Source organism: Oryctolagus cuniculus, chromosome 18 (genome assembly GCF_051225735.1).
Source record: "Oryctolagus cuniculus isolate XC-2025 breed Fujian yellow rabbit chromosome 18, ASM5122573v1, whole genome shotgun sequence".
In the NCBI taxonomy this organism is placed as follows: domain Eukaryota; kingdom Metazoa; phylum Chordata; class Mammalia; order Lagomorpha; family Leporidae; genus Oryctolagus; species Oryctolagus cuniculus.
The window spans coordinates 77,677,991-77,700,009 of NC_142884.1; the positions used below are offsets into that span (position 1 = coordinate 77,677,991).

The 22,019-nt window shown below is 61.9% G+C and overlaps 1 long non-coding RNA gene across 1 annotated transcript; it reads right to left on the minus strand.

Annotated features, from left to right (window-relative positions):
• Nucleotides 1-2,289: 2,289 nt before the first annotated feature.
• Nucleotides 2,290-4,671, minus strand: LOC149121044 (uncharacterized). The gene is made up of 3 exons (XR_016224644.1): nt 4,459-4,671; nt 3,792-3,891; nt 2,290-3,352 (listed from the first exon to the last, which is right to left on the minus strand). It is a non-coding gene; the product is annotated as an uncharacterized LOC149121044 (long non-coding RNA).
• Between the last annotated feature and the right edge of the window lie 17,348 nt (nt 4,672-22,019).

Genomic DNA, 22,019 nt, shown 5'->3' on the forward strand with positions numbered 1-22,019 from the left:
GAAGCACCTTTTCACTCCATTTTCCCAGGGGGTATTGGCAGCGGCTCTCGTGTGCACCCAGGTCGCCCTCCGAGGCCTTCTCGGCCATGCCCTGCCCTCGGTGCCACTAGCACGGTCACAGGCAGGGTCCTGCCGAGCGCGGGTCTGTGTGCCTGCCTGTCCGTGTGCCTGTCCGTGTGCCTGTGTGCCTGTCTGTGTGCCTGTCTGTGTGCCTGTGTGCCTGCCTGTGTGCCTGCCTGTCTGTGTGCCTGTCTGTGTGCCTGCTACTTGCCTGTCTATGTGCCTGCTACATGCCTGTCTGTGTGCCTGTCTATGTGCCTGTCCGTGTGCCTGTGTGCCTGTCTGTGTGCCTGTGTGCCTGTGTGCCTGTCTATGTGCCTGCTACATGCCTGTCCGTGTGCCTGTCTATGTGCCTGTCTGTGTGCCTGTCTGTGTGCCTGCCTGTGTGCCTGTGTGCCTGTCCGTGTGCCTGTCCGTGTGCCTGTCTGTGTGCCTGTCCGTGTGCCTGTCTGTGTGCCTGTCTGTGTGCCTGTCTGCCTGCCTGTCTGTGTGCCTGTCCGTGGGCCTGTCCGTGTGCCTGTCCGTGTGCCTGTCTAGGTGCCTGTCTGCCTGTCCGTGTGCCTCTCTGTGTGCCTGTCTGTGTGCCTGTCTGTGTGCCTGTCTATGTGCCTGTCCGTGTGCCTGTCTGTGTGCCTGTCTGTGTGCCTGTCCGTGTGCCTGCCTGCAGAGGCCCTGGCCTGCACAATCGCCAGGCTCGCAACTCCCAAGCTGCCGTGCGGTTCCCTGAGCACGGACAGCCGCTGTTTTTTTTTTTTTTTTTTTTAAACTTGCTCTAAAATTCCATCGCTACAGGGGATATCTGGAGCAGCAACAGTATTCTGTATGACACTCGCTGTAAAGACAGACACATGTCAGATGCCTCAAACAGTGTGGAAAATGACATCAGAGATATTTACTGGGCTGCAAAACAATGTTTGAAATCCATGCCTGGACTTCTTCATAGCGCACGAGTCTCACGACTCCCCGCAGACCGTCTCACACATCTGTGCAAACCCACAGAGTGTCCTGTCACCCGCGCTAACACGTAGCAAGAACCCATCAGTATTGGCTCATTGATGCTGACAGACAGACCACACCAGGGCCAAATAACAGCAACAGGGGGGCCTGGGAGTGGGGAGACAGAGACAGCGTGGTTCTGCCTGGTTCTCAAGTCTAACATCACCCTCAGAAAATACAGCCTACTATGGAAAAACACCCACCGTTGACACAAGAGACACTTCTCTCTGCACACTGTCTCCTGTGTGTGTCCCCTGGGGACGACTTTCAGAAAGCAGAGACGCTCGGAACAGAAGCTCCCACCGGTGAGTCGCTGCTCCCGGGCCAGGTGCCGACTCCAGGGACGGATTCCAACCCAGACTGAGGCCGCCCTGAGAGCAGTGACAAGGCCCCTTTAAACGGACCGGAAGGCCGCCTTCCCTGCAGCCGGGATCAGAGGGTGCCCGCCTGCGGGGCTGCACGCCTGCCCCGGTCCACCGCCGGGGGAGGCGCCTGCCTTGGCAGCTGTGGGGGCGTCTGGGAGCCCCTGCCACGAGGAGTCCTGAGACCCCAGCTGAGCTGCCCTGCACTCGGGCCTTGTCCCTGGTCAAGGCAGCGGAGGGAAGACAGAGCAGGAGCAGAGCAAGAGAGAGAGAGAGACAGCTCGACGGAGGGGGAGAGGAGAGGGCACCACCGCCTTCCCAAGTCCTCCCTGGGGAGAGGCCACGCGGTGGACAGGCAGGTCACACCAGGGCCACTGCGCCCTGTGCCTGCCGAAGCCGAGGTGGCGCCACCAGGTGGCAATGGGTGAGTCAGGTTCCTGCAGGTGGATGGGGGCAGAGGTCCTGCGATTCCAGAGGGCCATGCACAGAGCCGGGGGCAGTGAGCGGGGTGGGGGGGTGAGCGGGGCGGTGAGCGGTACAGTGAGCGGGGAGGTGAGTGGGGGGGGGTGAGCGGGGCGGTGAGTGGGGCGGTGAGCGGGGCAGTGAGTGGGGGCGGTGAGCGGGGCAGTGAGTGAGGCGGTGAGCGGGGAGGTGAGTGGGGGGGGGGTGAGCGGGGCAGTGAGTGGGGCGGTGAGCGGGGCGGTGAGCGGGGAGGTGAGTGGGGGGGGGTGAGCGGGGCAGTGAGTGGGGCGGTGAGCGGGGCGGTGAGTGGGGCAGTGAGTGGGGGGGGTGAGCGGGGCAGTGAGCGGGGGTGAGCGGGGCAGTGAGCGGGGCAGTGAGCGGGGCAGTGAGTGGGGCGGTGAGCGGGGCGGTGAGCGGGGCGGTGAGCGTACCGGCTTCCGTCCTGCAGGGAGCCGACCACGCGCAGCACCACCAGGCCAGCAGCAGGGGGAGGTGGGAGTGATCCTGCAACACGTTCCCCTCCCCCGGTCCACGGGGGCCACGAGGAACTTGTGCCACTGCTCTGACTCCCAGGAGCCCCCCGACCCCGCCTCAGCCTCCATTGCTGGCACCACGCTGACCACACAGGACTATGAGGAGGACCGGCGGCAGAAAACACAGATAACCACCTTGGAAAGTGGGTGATGCTAATCCGGGGGAGGCCGCTGACCATCGCCGGGTAGGCACCACCCAGGTGGGCCTGGTGGGTGCCCGGGGACAGCCTCCCGCCACGCCCCTTCCCCAGGGCTGGAGGGCGCTCCCTAGGTGGTGGGGGCACTGAGGATACACTCGAGCTCGCGCAAGCTCCAGCAAGCAGCGGCTGGCAGGGCCGCGCTCACAGGGGGCCCCACACCTTCCACACGCTCGCACCCACAGCCTCGCCACGCCCACCAGGGTCCCGTCGCTCAGACCAGAAGGCCATGTGTCTGCCCACAGCCGCAGAGCTGGGGTTTGAACCCCACAGCCGGCCCCATAAGCTGAGGCCTGTTACAGAAACCCAGAGCTAAGGAGGCAGGAAGAGGGGAGGGGAGGTACCAGGTCAGGGCCTGTGTGCTGAGGGCTGACGGGACAGCACCCAGAGCCCGGGAGGACAGCGCGGTGGCCCCGCTGTGTCCGAGCTGGAGGCTTCCAACCGGGGAGCTCATCAGACTCGGCCCACCTGTCTGAAAGAAGCCATTTGCTGCCAGACGAGAAGTGAATGAGCAGACGCAGAATGTGGCAGGGCCGCAGTGGCAGCGCACGGAGGCACCGGAGAACCGGACACAGATGGAGCAGAAAGGACGGCACGAACAGGAAGAGGTTCCGGGAGCGTCGGAGCGTCGGGACCTGTGGCTCCAGCGTCCACAGCAGCTGCCCCACGTTGCTCCCTCCCAAGTGCGCAGCGTGGTATATAGCCATGAGCAGGCTGCAGGCCCTGCTCCCCGACACGCCCGCTGCAGGGGACCAGTGAGCCTGAGCGTTTCTGCACCCGCGTCAGCCCCAAGGCTCCCGTCTGTACCCCCAAGGCCCCCGTCTGTACCCCCAAGGCCCCGTCTGTACCCCCAAGGCTCCTGTCTGCACTCCCAAGGCCCCCGTCTGTACCCCCAAGGCTCCTGTCTGCATCCCAAGGCCCCCGTCTGTACCTCCAAGGCCCCCGTCTGTACCCCCAAGGCCCCGTCTGTACCCCCAAGGCTCCCGTCTGCATCCCAAGGCCCCCGTCTGTACCTCCAAGGCCCCCGCCTGTACCCCCAAGGCTCCCGTCTGTACCCCCAAGGCCCCCGTCTGTACCCCCAAGGCTCCCGTCTGTACCCCCAAGGCTCCCGTCTGCCTCCCCAAGGCTCCCGTCTGTACCCCCAAGGCCCCCGTCTGTACCCCCAAGGCTCCCGTCTGTACCCCCAAGGCTCCCGTCTGCATCCAAGGCCCCGTCTGTAGCCTGAGACAAACAGGAACCCCTGCTTCCCCTCTGAGCAGCTCTGGCTCCAGCTCCCTCTACCTGTGGACAAGATCGGTGGCTAACGAGGTCGCCCAGCAAACACATGGCCCCCTCCCCCAGCCCTCCTCCCATGGGGGATCCATGGTGGTGGCCTTGAGCACCCTGGGGCTCTTCCAATGAGGCTCCTCCCACCCCACTTGTCAGACCACAGCTTCAGGTTCTCCCATCCCAAATGAAGGCCACCAAGTCCACTGCAGAGGCCGGACATGCTGCGGGCTTGGGACGCTTTTGCCCTGAGTGGGCTGTGTGCTAGAGCCCTGGGAACACATCCAGGCCTCACAAGACCCCAGGAGCAGCTGCTGGGTGACGTGGTGACGGCACACGCTCCAGGCACTGCTGCTCGGGGTAAGGCAGGCGGGACCAGGCCACGGCTGACTGACGAGTGCGGCGGACGTGCGATGGTGAAGCCACACGCGTGGATTTCGCACTCCCGGGGAATGCAGCCTCCAGGGCGAGGAGGAGGACGAGGAGACGACCCTGGAGGATGGGGTGGGTCTTCGGCACAGACCCTTACCCGCGCCCGGACGGCCCTGGAGGACAGCGCAGGTCTTCGGCACAGACCCTTACCCAAGGCCAGCACACCTGCGACAAGATCTCCTGCTCACACAGGCACCACAGCCTGCACAGCCACGTCCCCGGCTCCTCCGTCGCTGTGCTGGCGGCTGCCCGTCGCATGCCCTACGTCCACAAGCGACAGGAAGCCGCCGTGCATGGGCAGCCAGGTTGGCTTTGCACCGCAGGGTATCTTGGAGTATTTAGACCCAAGACAAATAAACACCGTGTCCATCCTCATTTTTACAGTATCTGTCACTTCTCACTTCTTTATGTAGACAGAAGGTGCCGACTGGTTGCATTCACTTTGCCAGATGAGCACACTTCAGCTTTTCCTGTAGTGCAAGCCATATGGTAACAAATTAGCTCATTGTGTGGCCTGAAAAAAATTTCTCAGGCCGGCACTGTGGCGTAGCAGATAAAGCCTCCGCCTGCAGCACCGGCATCCCATATGAGTGCCGATTCAAGTCCCGGCTGCTCCACTTCCGATCCAGCTCCCTGCTAAAGCGCCTGGGAGAGCAGTGGGAGGTGGCTGGTTTGGGCCCCTGTATCCACGTGGGAGACCTGGACGAAGCTCCTGGCTCCTGGCTTCACATCAGCCCAGCTCTGGCTGTTGTGGCCATGTGGGGGGTGAACCAGAAGATGGAAGATCTCTCTCTCTCTCTGACTCTCCCTCCCTCTCTCTCTCTGTAACTCTGCCTTTCAAATAAATAATAAATCCTTTAAAAATTTCTCCTTTTTTTTTTTTTTTGATTAGTCAGGCTTTTTTCCAATTTTCCAAAATACTTGTTTACTTGGGAAGCAAACAGAGAGAGAGAGCGCCATCTGCTGGTTCAGTCCCCAAATGCCACTCAGTCCAGGTCTCCCGTGGGGGTGGCAGCGGAGCCATCGCCACTGCCTCCCTAGGTCTGCACTGCAGGAATCTGGAGTCAGGAGCCAGGGCTGGGTGTGGAACCAAGCGTTCCAGCGTGGGCTGTGGACGCCTTAACCAGCACCCTAACCACCAGGCTACACTCCCACCGCCTGCCATGTTTCTGGAACAGAGCCGTCCCTGGGAACTCCTGACCAACGGGGTTTTATTCGAGTGCTCTAGATGTCCCTCCACTGACCCACAGTGCCCATAGTTCCGGGTGGAAGTCGGCTGTGACTCCTCGCTCTGAATACTTGGCTTTATCTCTGCCTGCCTTCAACGTTCTCGCTCCACCCTCGGTCTTCAGCAGTTCAAGCACTTGGTACCCTAACTTCAGAACACAAAATTTAGAATGCAAAGCATGGCCAGTGCCACGGCTCACTAGGCTAATCCTCCACCTTGCGGTGCCAGCACACCAGGTTCTAGTCCCAGTCAGGGCACCGGATTCTGTCCCGGTTGCCCCTCTTCCAGGCCAGCTCTCTGCTGTGGCCCGGGAGTGCAGTGGAGGATGGCCCAAGTGTTTGGGCCCTGCACCCCATGGGAGACCAGGAGAAGTACCTGACTCCTGCCTTCGGATCAGCACAGTGCGCCAGCCATGGCGGCCATTGGAGGGTGAACCAACGGCAAAGGAAGACCTTTCTCTCTGTCTCTCTCTCTCTCACTGTCCACTCTGCCTGTCAAAAAAATAAATAAAATAAAATAAAATGCAAAGCACTTGGATTTGTCCTCAGTGTTCTCGGGGCGTCTGTGATTTGTGGTCATTCATTATTTTCCTGCTAAGTCTGGACCACTATCTCCTGAATGTCTTTGCCCTCTTGCCTCTCTCTCTCTCTCTCTCTGCCCTCTCTCTCTCTGCCTCTCTCTCTCTCTGCCTCTCTCTCTCTCTCTCTGCCTCTCTCTCTCTCTCTCTCTCTCTGCCTCTCTCTCTCTCTCTCTCTGCCTCTCTCTCTCTCTCCCTCTCTCTCTCTGCCTCTCTCTCTCTCTCTCTCTCTCTCTCTGCCTCTCTCTCTCTCTCTGCCTCTCTCTCTCTCTCTCTCTGCCTCTCTCTCTCTCTCCCTCCCTCCCTCCCTATCATCTCTTCCTCGTGGGACTCCACTAACTTTTCTCTTGGATTCTTCAACACTGTCCCATAGTCCTTGCTTTTGCAGCTCCCCCTGTGGGCACTGGTTCAAGTCCCGGCTGCTCCACTTCCAATCCAGCTCCCTGCTAATGGCCTGGGAAAGCAGCAGAGTATGGCCCAAGTGCTGGGGACCCTGCACCCGCGTGGGAGACCCGGAAGCAGCTCCTGGCTCCTGGATTCCACCTGGCCCAGCCCTGGTTGTCGCAACCATCTGGGGCGTGAACCAGCAGATAACAGGTCTCTCTCTCTCTCTCTCTCCCTCCCCCTCCCCCCCCATAACTATTTCAAATAAATAAATAAATCTTTGATTAAGAAACAACCCGACGGACATTGCTTCTCCCTCTATCTGGGGCTGGTCTCGGCTGGACCCCAGTCCCGGCTGGAGGGGCAGCGGGGGCTTCAGCCTGCTCTTGCCGTGAGCGGCAGGAGCGAGAAAGACCAAGCAGATTCTCGGGGACCCGGGGCCCCTCTGGGAATTATCACTCGTGCTGCTTTCCTTCTGTCGAAGTGAGCGCAGTCGGGGTGGGGGAGGGCGCTCCCCCCGGGAACGGGGCGGGGCGGGGGGCTGCAGTCTGGGAGCACCGGCTGAGCAATGCCCATCTGGTGGTCTCTCTCCTCCGGGAAGCAGAGGCGAGCCCACCTCGTGCGTGTAGGGAGGCAGGAGTCCCGTCTCGAGGGTGGGCAGGGTGTGGAGCAGAGGGGAAACACTGTGCACTCCCCAGGCCGCTCCCAGCTCAGGGCTCCTGGCTCGAACTTGAACTCCGCTTAGGTGCGAACCCCCTTCCCGGGCCGGCTTGCTCTGAGGCAGCGTCGCACCGTCTCCACGGGGAAGGGGCGCACCAGAGGTGAGGGCACGCGTTTATCACGGCTTCCATGTTCGGTTTACAACCGTGAGGACACACTGGAACTGTGCGTCCACAGCAGCTGCTGCGGCAGGAGGCACCCGCCCCGGCCAGTCACCAGGGGGCTCCTCCCCGGGTTCCACCGCGAGCACTCGGCCAGGGCCTGAGGCAGCCTGCAAGCCGGGACACCCAGGGGGCGCAGGGGGCTGCTGCAGTTGCTTCTGATCTGGGCTTTGCTAGAACATTCCAAAGGACACTTCAGGCTATTTTCATTAGAGTCAAACGCACTCTGGCGTCCACTTCCTGTAAATGTTCAGGTCTCATGGAATGCAAGAGAAATTCAACGCCAACGCCACTCATTTAACAGAAACCCTCAGGGTGCCAGTCTCTGGACTGTACAGAGCCCCCCCCCTCCCCATGGCCAGGAAGCACCAGGGAGAATTCCAGAGCTCTCAGGGCGGACAAGGGTGCTGGGCCCACTCAGGCAAGCCGAACCCTCCTCTCCATGTCCACACACGCGACCGTGTGGCCACCGGCTCAGCCACCTTGAACCCGGATCACAGAAATGCACTGGTGTCCAGGAGGCAGCCAGCGGTCACCCCGAGGGCGAGGGCAGCGTCTGAGCTCAGGTCGGAGAGGAGTGGCCGAGCCGCCGACGGCAGGCGGCTGCCTGACCACAAAGGAGGCCCTGCTGCGCGCACGCCAGCTGTGCGCCACCCTGTACCCAGAAACCGTTTCCTGGCAGGCGAGCGTGTCCACCCTGCGCGCAGACCTCATTTGACTTCAGGGCTCCCCGGCTATCTGAAGGCCAAAACACCCGAGGCGGCGGCGCCCACTGGGAGTCCAGCTCCCGGCAGGGAAGGGGAGAGTGAGACCTCGCCGCCCTCCCCACCCACTGGCGCACAGGCAGGGCCTCCACCAGCTGGACGCCGGCCAAGGGATCATCTGCAAACTCACAGATGGCCCCAGACAGTCATGAATGGACTGCTTCCAGGGCTACTTCCCTGCCGTGGGGAGGAACCCCGAGTTACCAGAGCTTCGCAAATGTGGCATTCAAGGGGCCGCAGGACACGTCAATCACAGGATTGCCCTGCCCACAGTTGCCAAGGCAACAGCTCCTTGCCCTGCAGTGTGGAGGCACAACCTTGGGGGCTGTCACTGGGCTGTAGGGTGAGCACGGCCGTTCCCAGCAGGCACCCGAAGGGATGCTGCGCCCACAGAGAGACAGGAGAACCAGTCAGCTGCCACAGGAGGCCAGAAGAAGCAAAAGCCCCGAGCTGGCAAACCCCCGGAGACGGGAAGGCTGGGGGCGAGAAGGTGGGAGCTCCCGTGGGTAGGAGCCAAGGGGTGACAGGCAGGGCAGCCTCGTGCCCCCCGCTCCGCAGGAGCACAAGTAGCACCGCGCAAAGGCAGGTCCCTTAAAAGTGGTACCGAAACAGAGGGGGCGGCCCTTGCCTGTCGTCAGTCCACCACCAGGGCCGGGCTGGGGTCCCAAGGCCCCGTCATCGCAGCCGCGCCGGATCACCGCTGTGCTGAGAGCAGAGAGCCGGGCTGTGTGTGAGGTCCCTGCCTGCCCTGCCGAGCCGGGGAGCCCGGCGTGGCTGCAACGCGGCTCATCCGGCAGCCAGGGCTGAGGTGGCTTTCACAGCAGCGATTCTGCTGGGTCTGGGCGGCCCCCCTGCTCCTCTTGGCCGGCTGTCTGGCGCTTCCTCACACCTGACCCTGCAGACCGGGTTCCTGTCAATCACCCGGCTCTAAGAGGCCTGTGAACAAGAGGAGCTTGAGACGGTGGGTGTCAGGGCAGCGGGCTGCCAGCGGCCACTCACCTCCGCCCAGCACAGAGCTAGTCCCCCACCATTTAACCCAGCGGGGGCCCCGCGCTCAGCACCCGCAACGTGCTGCTGGAACAAGCCAGGCGTGGCCGTCAAACGGATGCGGTGAGCTTTGCCATTGGTAAGAGACGGATTCGGCGCCGTCGGCACAGAGTTGGTCTCCCCGGTGTCGGGTGCCGATGTCCACTGCTCAGCGCTTTCGGAAATGAACGCGTGCAGGGCCCTGTTCTCTCAGGGAGGAAGCTGACCCAGCCACGGCGTCACTGAGCGTCCAGTCCTGGTCAACACCGCCCAGTCAGAGGAACCAAGACCACGTCTGAGGGCAGAGGAAGAGGAGGTCTAACCCACGGGTGGACGAAGGCGGCAGCAGGCCCTGGTCTAGAACGTTCCGCTCTGCGGCTCTCAAGGGCTGCGGAGAGGGGTGGGGCCGCTGAGCCAGGTGCTGAGGACAGCGGATCTCCTGGGGCCCACATCGTGGTGGACGCCGGCCTCCCGCATGGACACCGGTTCTAGCCAGCTCCCTGCTGTGGCCTGGGAAAGCAGCAGAGGATGGTCCCAGTGCTTGGGCCCTGCACCCACGTGGGAGACTGGGAGAAGCTCCTGGCTCCAGCCTGGCCCAGCTCTGGTTGTTGCGGCCATCTGGGGAGTGAACCAGCAGATGGAAGACCTCTCTCTCTCTCTCTCTCTCTCTCTCTCTACTCCATTTGAAAAAAATAAAATCTCAAAGAAAAAAAGAAAAGCCCAGGCGACAGCGAGGCCTGCGAGACAGGGCCCGGCTCCCGGGAGACTTAGATGCGCCTCCAGGAGGAACACAGCGCGCCCTGCTCAAGGCTGCCGGGTGCTCCCGGCAGAGCGTCGGGGCAGCGGAGCAGTGCGCCAGGCGACTTCCGCTCTGGAAGAATGTGGTCGCCCCGCCCCCACATTCCCCTGTCCTGAGCGGCCGCCCAGCTTAATCTGCAGCTTGAGCTGGCCTTGTCAAGGCCGGTTCCTGGAAGTCACCTTCTGTCTGAACAGCCACTCCGCTTTGCCACGGGCTCAGCCATCACCTTAGAACGTGGAAGGAGGAAGAAAAAGCACTTGGCCTGGTGACGGCGGGACCTGCCCAGGACCTGCCAGCGGCCGAGGGGCTCAGACACGGACAGCTTCAGGACCCCCGTGGGCTCGGCCCGGGAGCTAGACCCTCTCAGGATGCGCACGTGTCTATACAGATTCTTGACAGAACCCGGGGCCCTGCGCCCCTCAGAACGTAAGAACACAGGGAGGGAGACGGACTTGCTAAACTCCGAGTGTCCCACGAGAATTCCCTCTCACAAAGGCTCGTCCCTTCCCCCCGGTTTTGATCGAGTTCTTTTTTTTTTAAGATTTTAATTTATTTATTTGAGAGGTAGAGTTACAGTGAGAGGAAATGACAGAGAGAGAGGTCTTCCCTCCGTTGGTTCACCCCCCAAATGGCCGCAACAGCCGGAGCACTACACTGATCCGAGGTCAGGAGCCAGGTACTTCTCCTGGTCTCCCATGGGGTGCAGGGCCCAAGCACTTGGGCCATCCTCCACTGCACTCCCGGGTCACAGCAGAGAGCTGGCCTGGAAGAGGGGCAGCCGGGACCAGAACCGGCGCCCATATGGGATGCCAGCGCCGCAGGTGGAGGATTAACCTACCGCGCCACAGTGCCGGCCCCTGCTCGAGACATTTTCAGCAAGCTTTCGTCTTTGGGGAGCAGCCTGAGGACCTGTGCCACGTGGCCTGCAGAGCCACCCGTCACACCCCTGTGTGCACAGAACCTCAGCTATGGGACACAGAGCTCCTCCCCCAGGGCAGGGGAGAGGCGCGCTCAGTCCTCGTCACACGCAGACAGCAGGAGGAAACAGCCTTAGGTAGCGGGCTTCCGCCACGCTGCTTCACAGCGCCAGTCAACACCCAGGGCCATCCTGACGACACTCATTCCGGCGTCCCTCACTCACGCGCTCACGAACCCGAGGCACCGCCCACCGTACACCAGGAGCGAGACTTACGTCGACTGAGCCAGTGGTGCCACGTTTACACCGAGGGGGACCCCGAAGGTGGCAGGCCACGCAGACATTAAACGCCAAGTGTCCCCACTGGGAGCGAGTGTGAAATGCTAACAAAACATCCCAAGCACTGCACCGCTGTGTGCTTGGCACAACCCGCCCCGTTTACATGGACAGGCGAGCACGCGTGTTGCGTCACGTGTTCATGTCTGGAACATGCGTGTGGCACACAGAGGGGCTGGGGTGTGCTTCCCTGAACATCACTGTGAGAGGCCTCCACGCTCCTCTGTGTGCGTTTGTCTTCCTGTGTTCGCCGACTCTGCACCGTCTAGCAGGAGGAACAGCACAGGGAGGCAGCGGGAAGACAGATGATGGGACAGAAGGTGGGCGGACAGAGGGAACGATGGGCGGGTGGAAGGCGGAGGGATGGACGAGACGAAGGCTGCCGTTCTTGGCAGGAGCCACCTGGGAGAGGCCGAGGCCTCCCCGTGCATCCCAGCAGGCACACGACGCCACCTGCCCACGACGAGGATGTGAACTCTGACCCCGTGGTAAGGCGGGGCTCCCCTGGGTCCTGGCCCTTCTAGCGAGCAGCTGCGGGACTTGCCCTGCGCCCAGTACACTCCCACCCCGGTCTCGGCAGCATGCATGGCTGCTGCCCGAAGCAGCGGGATGCTTTCCCTGAACAGGCTCACTCTCTGCTCAGCTGTGTCCAGGGGAAACGCCACAGCCCACCACGAATCGGCTGAGCGCGAGCTTTCTCGCCTTCGGGGCGGGGGCTCCCTGGGCAGGAAGCTGCAGGGGCCCCGTGTCTGGGAGAGCCAGGCTTCTTCCCTGCCACCTCCGACACGCAGCCCTGGCAACCGCACCTCCCAGCGGCACTGGGGTACACACCGCGAGTGCCCACGGCCATCGGTGAGAGTGGTGGACGGGAAGCGAAGCAGCCGGGACTCGGACTGGTGCTCCGCCTCTGCGTGCCAGCCCTGCAGGCAGCCGGCTCAACCGCGGTGCCACACGGCCAGCCCAGACGCTTCCAACCCACTACACAGATAGGGAATCGAGTCTCAGTGAGCGGGAGTAACTCCCGACGTGAGACGGCGGGCTTCACACAGACCTGGAAGCCACGCCTCTCCCCCCGTGCTCACTCCCCTCACCTGGGTCCCCCGAAGCCAGAAGACGCCAGCAGTGGTCCACGGGGCCGCGCCCAGCCAGGCTCAGCCATTGGCGAAGGCACTCTGGCTCCCGGGAAGTCTCCTCGGGAAGACGCGGATTCTGCGCTGGGGGCGTCCACTCTAGGAGCCCACCCACGTCTCCCCTTCCCAGCGTTCCGCTCCACGCCGCTCAAAGCAAACAAGCAAAACCCCACTGCACAGAAATGCCACAGCGGCTCCTGTGTTCATCCGAGAGCCCTCGAGGGGAGAAGGACGCGTCTAAAGGACGCGCTGTGAACCCTGGAGACGCACGCGTGAGCCAGAGGACGCGGGGGAGGGACAGTGGGCGAGAAGGCGACGCTGGCCGAGGCGGGGCTGCCGGCAGTGCCAGCTCCCCCAGTGGGGTCATGGCCACTTTGAAAAGGGATCCAAAGTTAGGGACAGTTAGGGAAAAGCGCGTGACCAAGACCTTCACGGACCAGCCGCGCCTTGACTGCCCGCAGTAACGGGGCAGGCTAGAGGGTGGGGCCGGCACGGCAGGCGCCGTTCACTTACGAGCTGCACACGTGGCCTCGGAACTGTACTCAGAGCAGGCACAGTCGACGCTTCGCTCCTTCTGCTTTCTGTTTGCTTGTGAGCACGACGCAAACGGACAAATCTCCCAGGCATTAGAGCCTTCCTGCTCCCTTAGGTCGAAGTCCAAGCAGGGTGTGCGTGCCCATCATCAGCGGCCCCTCTAACGCCACCTCCCACGTGCACACCGTGCTTGCCTTCTGCTGTGGTCCCTTCCTGCACGGCCTCCCCGATGTTTCCAGTGTCACGGTGGCCCCTGTGGCACTCAGGACACGGCCGGCCAGGCCGTCAGGACCACCCCAGCATGGCCCAGCTGGAGGACACGCCGCGCCACAGACACACCTGCTTCCCACATCCGCCTGAATGCTTCAGTCACCCACAACGTCCTTACAAACAGGTCACCACGGTGCCTCTTGCTTACGCTCTCGCTTTCTACAGTCAACCGACAGCAGGACAGCAGGCCTCTGTGTGCGCGCGCGTCTGCACACGGCCCAGCGTTCTCGGCCCCGGGGGCCTCCTGTCCCGGGCTCTGTACTCGCACCTCGACCCCAGCCCCTCACCCCCGCCAACCATCCTGCTGGTTCACTCCCCAGACAGCTGCAACGGCCAGAGCTGAGCCGATCCGAAGCCAGGAGCCAGGAGCTTCTTCCGGGTCTCCCACATGGGTGCAGGGACCAGGACTTGGGCCATCTTCTACTGCTTTTCCAGCCACAGCAGAGAGCTGGATCGAAGTGGAGCAGCCAGGACTCAAACCAACTGGCGCCCATATGGGACGCCGGCGCCGCAGGCTGGGGTGTTAACCCACTGCGCCACAGTGCCGGCGCCTAAACCTCTTTCATGAGACACCCCCTCAGCCACCAGGAGAGGCTCACGGGGTGGACAGCCTTGGGGAGGCTCACAGGGGTGGACAGCCTTGGAGCCACTGCAACTCCTGCGTGGCGAGCACAGATATGCGCCCGGAGGCCCTCAGAGCTGCTGGGGGCTGGAGGGCGGGGGCACCGAGGACTCTGGGGGTGGGCGTTTCTCTTCCACCCTCCCTGGGGCCCTTGGTCTGGCTCGTGAGGAATCCAAGGCTTAGAGGGCTGAATGCACACCCCAGGCCGTGCCACACACCCCGCCCCAGAGCCGTGCTGACTCCCTCCTCCTCCGGGTGCCCTGGGGTGAGGCCTCGCCTGTGGGCACGGGGACACCCACACTAAGAAAGTCCCCGGGGCACGAGCAAAGCGCAGAGCACCTGTGTCTGGAGTCCTCCGCCTCTCTGCCCTCCCAGCGTCTTGCTTGCATTGGGATACGCCGGCCGTCTCAGCCTGGCTGACCGAGAGTGGGGCGCGTTAATGTCAAGGCAAATTAATTAAAATGCAACCCAAGCTCTCTGGAAACCACAGAGCCGCGGTCTTCAACGCCTGGTGCCCCCCACCCCCGCCCCAAGAGCCCGGCCCAGCCCCTCCCCTGCACCGGAGCGCGTCTGTCTCACTTCCCTCCTGGACTTTGGATCACGTCCTTCAAGGAACTCGGCTTTGGGTATCACCTAGCGTTTCTGTACCTAGAATTCCAGTTTTCCTTCTTTTCAACAAACATTAAACAGAGAGACTGCTGAGTCCAGCAGTTATTTCGATCGGGGCCCAGCGAGAATCAGACGGTGCACATTAAAACGAGGGGAGTCTCACAAAGAGACGGCCACCAGGGAGCGGGCAGAGCCCCCAGTGGCACCTGCAGAGGGGAGAGGCGGGCCGGGGCAGGACCAGGGAGCTGCAGAGAGCGCGTGTGGACCCGCAGCTTGGCAGGACGGAAGCCGCCCCCCCCCCCCCCCCAGTTTCCCATCACTAAGTTAGAGTGCCGCGGCGGGCTCACTTTATACAGAAAAGAAGTTTCTTAAGCTCACGGTTTCCGAGGCTGGAGGCCCAGTGGCTCTGGCCAGGCTCTGAGGGGGCCTCCTGGGCCCCCTCCCGGCAGGAGTGCATGGGGGTGGGGAAATGTGCCAAACAGGAGGCAGACAGAGGCTGGGGGCAGGGAGGCGGACTTGGGCCTCTACCACAGCCTTCCAGGAACACTAACTAGGGTCCCCCAGGAAGCACCTTGGCCCCTCCTGAGGACAGCACCCCAGGGGCCCCACCCCCTTCAAGTGGCCACCGTGGGTCCCAGCCTGCAGCACGTGGGCTCCCAGGGTACAGCGCACACCCAGAGCATGGCAGTGGCTGAGCGGGCTGCTGGCACAGCCCGGTGGGCAGCCCTGGGACCCAGGCCGTGGGATGCAGAGGGGACTCCAGTGCAGGGGCCTTGTCTTTGTCCACTCTTGACCGCGGGCCCCTGACACAGGACTCGGCCTCTCTACACCTCTGTCTCTGGGTCTGGCCTCGGCTCTGGCAACCCCACAGTGCCAGGGCCGGCCTCGGCCAGCCACATATGCTGCCAGCGCCTCTCTGGGGGGTTCCTGGGAATCCAGGGGTTGGAAGCCCCAAGACTCTGCCGTTAAAACAGACCTCACGCCTGGACGCCCTGGTCACGGTGCTCACCTGAAATCACCCGAGGTCTCAGAACCGCATCACCCGGCCCTCGGGGGGATGAAAGCAGGACAATCTGCCGTCAATGACACAGTTCCCCGCGGTTGCCGCAAGGGTTCCGTGAGCCCAGCAGCGTGTGAGCCCAGGTCCACGTGAGCCTCTGAAACACACGGCCCCCAGGTGTCCCACCTCCAGAGACGAGATGGCGCAGCTCCTCTGTGAAGACACAGTCCACGCCCCCACCCCACCAGGCTGGCCTGTGACGGCTCCGGCCCCTGTAAAGTACCCGACGTCATGATGCAAGTGTTGCATCCGGGCCTCCCGGTAGAACCCGCTCTGCATGAGGCCACGCCCACCTGCTGGGGGCTGGGGTGGGCATCCACACTGAGGTCTCCCCTACCCACACCACTGTGCAGGTCCCTCAGACGGCCACAGGCGCCTCAGGGAGCAACAGCGGAACCAGCCAGCTGGGCCCAGCCCAGGCTCCGCAGAACTCACGCAGGCACAGAGCAGGCTGGCAAGGGGGATAGGAGGCCCCGGCCCCTCCCTGCAGCCCTGCCCGTTCCCGGGACACTGCTGCTCAGACTGGCCCAGCCAGAGAATAACTGACGTGGCCGCCACTGCACCCCCACCCTCAGAATAAAGTTACGTGGCCGACACGCCTGCTCCCGTCATGCACCTGACGCAGTGACACCTGTGGGATATCCAAAAAGCGACAAGGAAATGGGCAGTACTCGAGCCCCACCCAGAGCTCTGCCCCATGAATATTCAATTAAGCCCCACCCCCATGAGTCCAGATCACACTGAGGGGGGACCCCCAATGCCATGGAGGGCAGTTCACACTGGGGCTGCCCACGCTGCCCACGCTGCCTCTCGTGGAGGGATGCAGCCTTTTACCCACGTCTCACCCTGGAATTCTCTCCAGGCCCCTCGCAACACCGCCCCGTCTCTGGGAGCTGGAATCAGAGCAGGCCACCGTGGCCGGGGTCCACAGAAGGAAAGGGTCCCCCGGCTCGCTCAGGACAACGTCGGGCGGAACGGCCAGCCTCGGGACGGCCCACAGCGCTCCAAGGCAAAGGACTAGCCTGGCCGTAGCACACAGATCGGGATTGTGCCAGACCCGGCGTAAGGGGCAGGACCGGGGCAGTGACGGGGGCCGTGCCAGAGCAGGTGGTGCACAGGTACTGCAGTCCCCCGCCCCGACCCACCTGGGACCCAGAGACCCACGGGGGAAGTGCGAGAGAACGGAACAGGTGGGAGGGGAAGGACACGAAAGCCAGGGGTCAGGGAGGAAGCCGCCCCCAGGTCCCCGCCGCCCCCAGGTCCCCGCCGCCGTTCCGTCCCCGCGCTCGGCTCGCCCCCGGGAAGGGGGTGTCCTGTGGGTAGGAGGATCTGCCCCGTGTGTCTCCACTCTCCTCTGTCCTGCGACTGAGGAACCCCGCGCTCTGCCGTGAACCCCCCTTCTGAATGACATCCTGGGATGGGGCGTGAAAATGGCCACCGTGTCCCTCAGGCAAAGGCCGTCCGTCTCCTTGGTTCTTTCCACGAAGCGTTAAACTACAAATGATCATGTTAAAATCCATCCTCTCCTTTGCTCTTCTCGCTGCTTATGTTACAAACAGAGTCTGAGTCGGCCGTGGCTCAGACGCACTTCGGGGAAACCTGACAGCTTCGCGCTCCACGTCTGCAAATGGAGCAAACCCTCCTCCCAAGGCACTGCCACCGACGGATCCAGCTTCCAGGGGAGGTGGGAGCCTCACCGGCCGCACGAAACCCCTAGAGCCCGCTGCCCCGGAGCAGCCCCCACTGAGCTCCAGCGAAGCCACCGTGCCGAAGTCCCGAGGCCGCGTGGCAGCGGCGGAGGAAGGAGTAAGCTGGCTCGGCCCTCGACGTGCATGGAGGCCGCAGGGGCCCACACATCGAGATCAGTCACGGGCGAAGACGTCCTGGACAGGCGCGCAAAGCCCAGCCAGGAGGGGAAACCTCAGTGACCGAGCTGCAGCAAAGCTCACAGCTCTTGTGCCTCAAAATTCACCGTTTCACCAGGAAAACAGAGAGCCACGAACGGGAACCCACGCCGCCGGGAAAGAAGGCACGTTAGAGCACACCGTGTGCTTCCACGGACCGCCAAGGAAGCGTTCAGCCGAAAATGAGCAGAAGCCTTCAAGAGGTGGTTCACAGGGGAGAGAGAGATGCCAGCCAAGTGGGGCACTGTCAGCGAGGGGACAGGGCCCCTGAGACGGCAGCAGGGCCCCCGGATGGTGAGGGCCAGAGACCCACGTGCCAGCTGCCCCAAGGGGACCCCACTCCCACAGTGCCCATGGTGCCGCCGGTGTGGCTTGCTGCTTGCCAGTGCCTGGAAAACCAATCCCCCAGCCACCGTGTGACCCAGGCACTCTGCTCCAAGAGAACACGCCCGAGAAACGACACCGGCGCAGGAGCCATCTGCGGGGGACGCTCTCGGCACCTCGGTCACAGCTGCCACACTGCCGTGACGGGCAAACGCGGGACACCAAAACAGACGGGCAAGGGGAACGACCCCCTCAGAAACGGTGTCCAGCCAGACACAGGAGCAGGTGCTCACGGGAAGTCCTGGGAGCACCGGAGCACAGCCGGGGAGGGGCGGGGCCGGGTGACACCAGCCCACCGCCGCGTCTGGGAGCTGCTCTCCGCTTGCGAGAAATCGTGAGCTGCAGTTGCACCTTAAAGTCACGTGAGCTGCACACAGTTCACCGTACACTCATTGCACTTCAGAAACATCAAAAAACCCAAACAGGTCCCTTGAACAGCAAGTTGAACCCCCCCCCAGGACAGAGGAGATGACCCATGCCCACGTCCACGCGTGCGCGGAACTGTGACGACCTCCCTCGGAAATACTCCGTGTGCACCTACGGGTCAGACCTGAGTGGAGATGACAGCGTGGAGGGCCTGGGTTGTTAACACGTCGGATTTCCTTTGTGCTGACGTTTCAAACCGATGTGGGCTGGGACGGAGCAAGCCAAGAGGAACAGAGTGGCTGGCACCCGTGCTCAGCTCCATGTGCGGCGCCCCAGACCCTAGCCCCGTATGTGCAGACGCAGCTGCCAGGGATGTACTGGCTGGAAACATCCGACACGGCTGCGGGACGGCTGCTCGGGATGCTAATGAAACTGTCATGACCAGCAAGCCCACTCCCATCATGCCCCGGCACCATGATATCCATCATGCCCCTGCATCATGACATCCCATCATGCCCCTGCACCATGACATCCCATCATGCCCCTGCACCATGACATCCCATCGTGCCCCTGACACCATGACATCCCATCATGCCCCTGACACCATGACACTCCCATCATGCCCCTGACACCATGACATCCCATCATGCTCCTGTACCATGACATCCCATCATGCTCCTGTACCATGATATTCCCATCATGCCCCTGCACCATGACATCCCATCATGCTCCTGTACCATGACATCCCATCATGCTCCTGTACCATGACATCCCATCATGCCCCTGCACCATGACATCCCATCATGCACCTGACACCATGACATCCCATCATGCCCCTGACACCATGACACTCCCATCATGCCCCTGACACCATGACATCCCATCATGCCCCTGACACCATGACATCCCATCATGCCCCTGCACCATGACATCCCATCGTGCACCTGACACCATGACATCCCATCGTGCCCCTGACACCATGACACTCCCATCATGCACCTGACACCATGACATCCCATCATGCCCCTGACACCATGACATCCCATCATGCTCCTGATACCATGATATTCCCATCATGCACCTGAACCATACTCCCATCATGCCCCTGACACTCCCATCACGCCCCTGACACCATGACATCCCATCATGCTCCTGATACCATGACATCCCATCATGCACCTGACACCATGACATCCCATCATGCCCCTGCACCATGACATCCCATCATGCTCCTGATACCATGATATTCCCATCATGCCCCTGACACCATGACATCCCATCATGCCCCTGCACCATGACATCCCATCATGCTCCTGATACCATGACATCCATCATGCCCCTGACACTCCCATCATGCCCCTGCACCGTGACATCCCATCATGCCCCTGACACCATGACATCCCATCATGCCCCTGCACCATGACATCCCATCATGCCCCTGCACCATGACATCCCATCATGCCCCTGAACCCCACTGCCATCACACACCTTATAACATGATGCATCCATGGTGCACCCACATTCCGAGATTTCCAAAGAAGGGAGTAGAAAGGAGCACACTCAAGCTTCGCTCCAAACGCTGCCCCAGGTGAGTTTCCCGTGCAGCCACCCAGCCCCTCCCGCCCACACTTCCTCCTGGGAGGGCCTTTCCCTCTGCCTTTAACCAGTCTTCCGTTCCTGCTCACCTGGAACAAGCTGTGCCAGGGCCCCCCCACAACACAATGACCGCACACCCTGTGGCTCGAAACAATAGAAATTTATTCTCTCATCGCTCGGAAGGCTGGAAGCCCAAAATTCCTTTCTCTGACCAAACCCAAGTGTCAGCAGCGTCCTCTCCCCCCGGTGGGTGTCGATGGCTGTTGGCATGTGGCACCTGCACACCCCCAACCACCTGCAGCGCTGCTCCTCCTCGGGTTGCTGGACCTCTGCTCATGCCCAGCACCGCCCCCCCCCCCCCCCGCCACACACACACGGAACTTCCTTCTCCCGCCCCTGCTGGGCAGGCCAGCCCCACTCCGCAGGTCCCACGGGAACACCAGCTCAAGGCGGTGGGTGGTCATGGGTCACCATCCACAGCTTACAGTAACAGCACGAGGTGTCAGGCCCCCCTCCCCCCACTCACCCAACTCTCCCTGAGAGCAGGTGCACAGCCAGCTGTCTCTTACACTTTACACAGAACCAAGCAAGAGACAGGACTGAAGAAACGGTGCTGGGTGTAAGCATGGCTGAGAGGAAGGACGGGGAGCAAAGTGTGTCAGCTCCGCCCAAACCTGCCTTTCCTCCGAGCCGAGTGGCGCCAAGCTGCCCGGGGCTGCCGGCCTCTCTGTGCCGTGGCTCCTGTCAGCCACCAAGCTTCCCACTGGTGGGGGGACGTGGATCACGTGTCAGCCTCTCAGCCAATCATGACAGCCACAGACATACCTTACCAGTCAGCTCACGGCTGGTTCACTCCAAGGCAAGCGTGGTGAGCCATGTCAACCGGCCGAAGCTAACCAGGATCCATCCTCCAACAAGAGGTGCAGAGCAGGAATATTCTCAAGTTGCATTTCACATGCAACTACTCCAATATTTAAAGCACCACACGTTTAAAACAGGATGTAAAATAAGGGGTTTCCCCTTGAAGTCTTGTGCATGCCAGTCATTTATTTTCCACATGAACAGTTTTCACAATAAATCTTTCATTTTAGAGTCATTTAGACTTACAGAAAAGCTGCAAAGAGAACGAAAATCTCTGTATACCCTCAACCTATTTCCTTGGCCATCAACGTTTGATGCCGCCCCGGTGCTTCGCCCCAGCTCAGGAACCAACGATGCGCTGCTTAAACCCCACCGGGGGTTCTGAGCCCTGCTCCCCGTCATCCTGGTCCCATGATCCAACAGGACCACGCACGGAATTCTGCTGGCGCCACACCTCCCGAGGCTCCTCCCACCTGTGCGACTGTCTTCCGTGTTCCTGACGACTGTGGGAGTTTTGAGGAAGCCAGGTTGGGTGTGCCGTAATCGGAGTTTGTCTCTCTTTCTCTCGTGATTGGACTTGAATGACAGCTTTGTGCACGAAGAACACCAGGCAAAATGTCTTCACCACATCACAGCAAGGGTGCGGGGCCAAGACTCCACACACCTCGCTGCTGACGAGGGACTGGACCCCGTGTAGACAGGCCCACCACTGCGGAGGCCGACCTGAACCCCAACACCAGACAGGCCCACCACTGCTGATGTCAACCTGAACCCCAACACCAGACAGGCCCACCACTGTGGAGGCTGGCCTGAACCCCAACACCAGACAGGTCCACCACTGCTGACGCTGACCTGGACCCCAACACCAGACAGGCCCACCACTGCTGATGCTGACCTGGACCCCAACACCAGACAGGCCCACCACTGTGGAGGCTGGCCTGAACCCCAACACCAGACAGGCCCACCACTGCTGATGTCAATCTGGACCCCAACACCAGACAGGCCCACCACTGCTGATGTCAACCTGAACCCCAACACCAGACAGGCCCACCACTGCTGATGCTGACCTGAACCCCAACACCAGACAGGCCCACCACTGCTGATGCTGACCTGGACCCCAACACCAGACAGGCCCACCACTGCTGATGTCAACCTGGACCCCGAGAGCCCACCCCCGTCCACTGCTGGTGTCGCCCCGCCCCCTGGAGGAGACCGGGCTCATGTGGGCCCCCTCACGGCTGCTGGCCTCTGTGCTCGGTGGAGGAAAATCCCGCAGCTCAGCCGCACGCGGTGGGGAGCCTTCCCTCAGGTACTTGTTCTTCCGTGAGACTGTGTCTTCTCATGTGTTTTTTTTTTTCTGTAGATTTTACTTATTTATTTGAGAGGTAGAGTTACAGACAGAGAAGTGGGGGGACAGAGAGAAAGGTCTTCCATTTGCTGGTTCACTCCCCAAAGGGCCGCAAT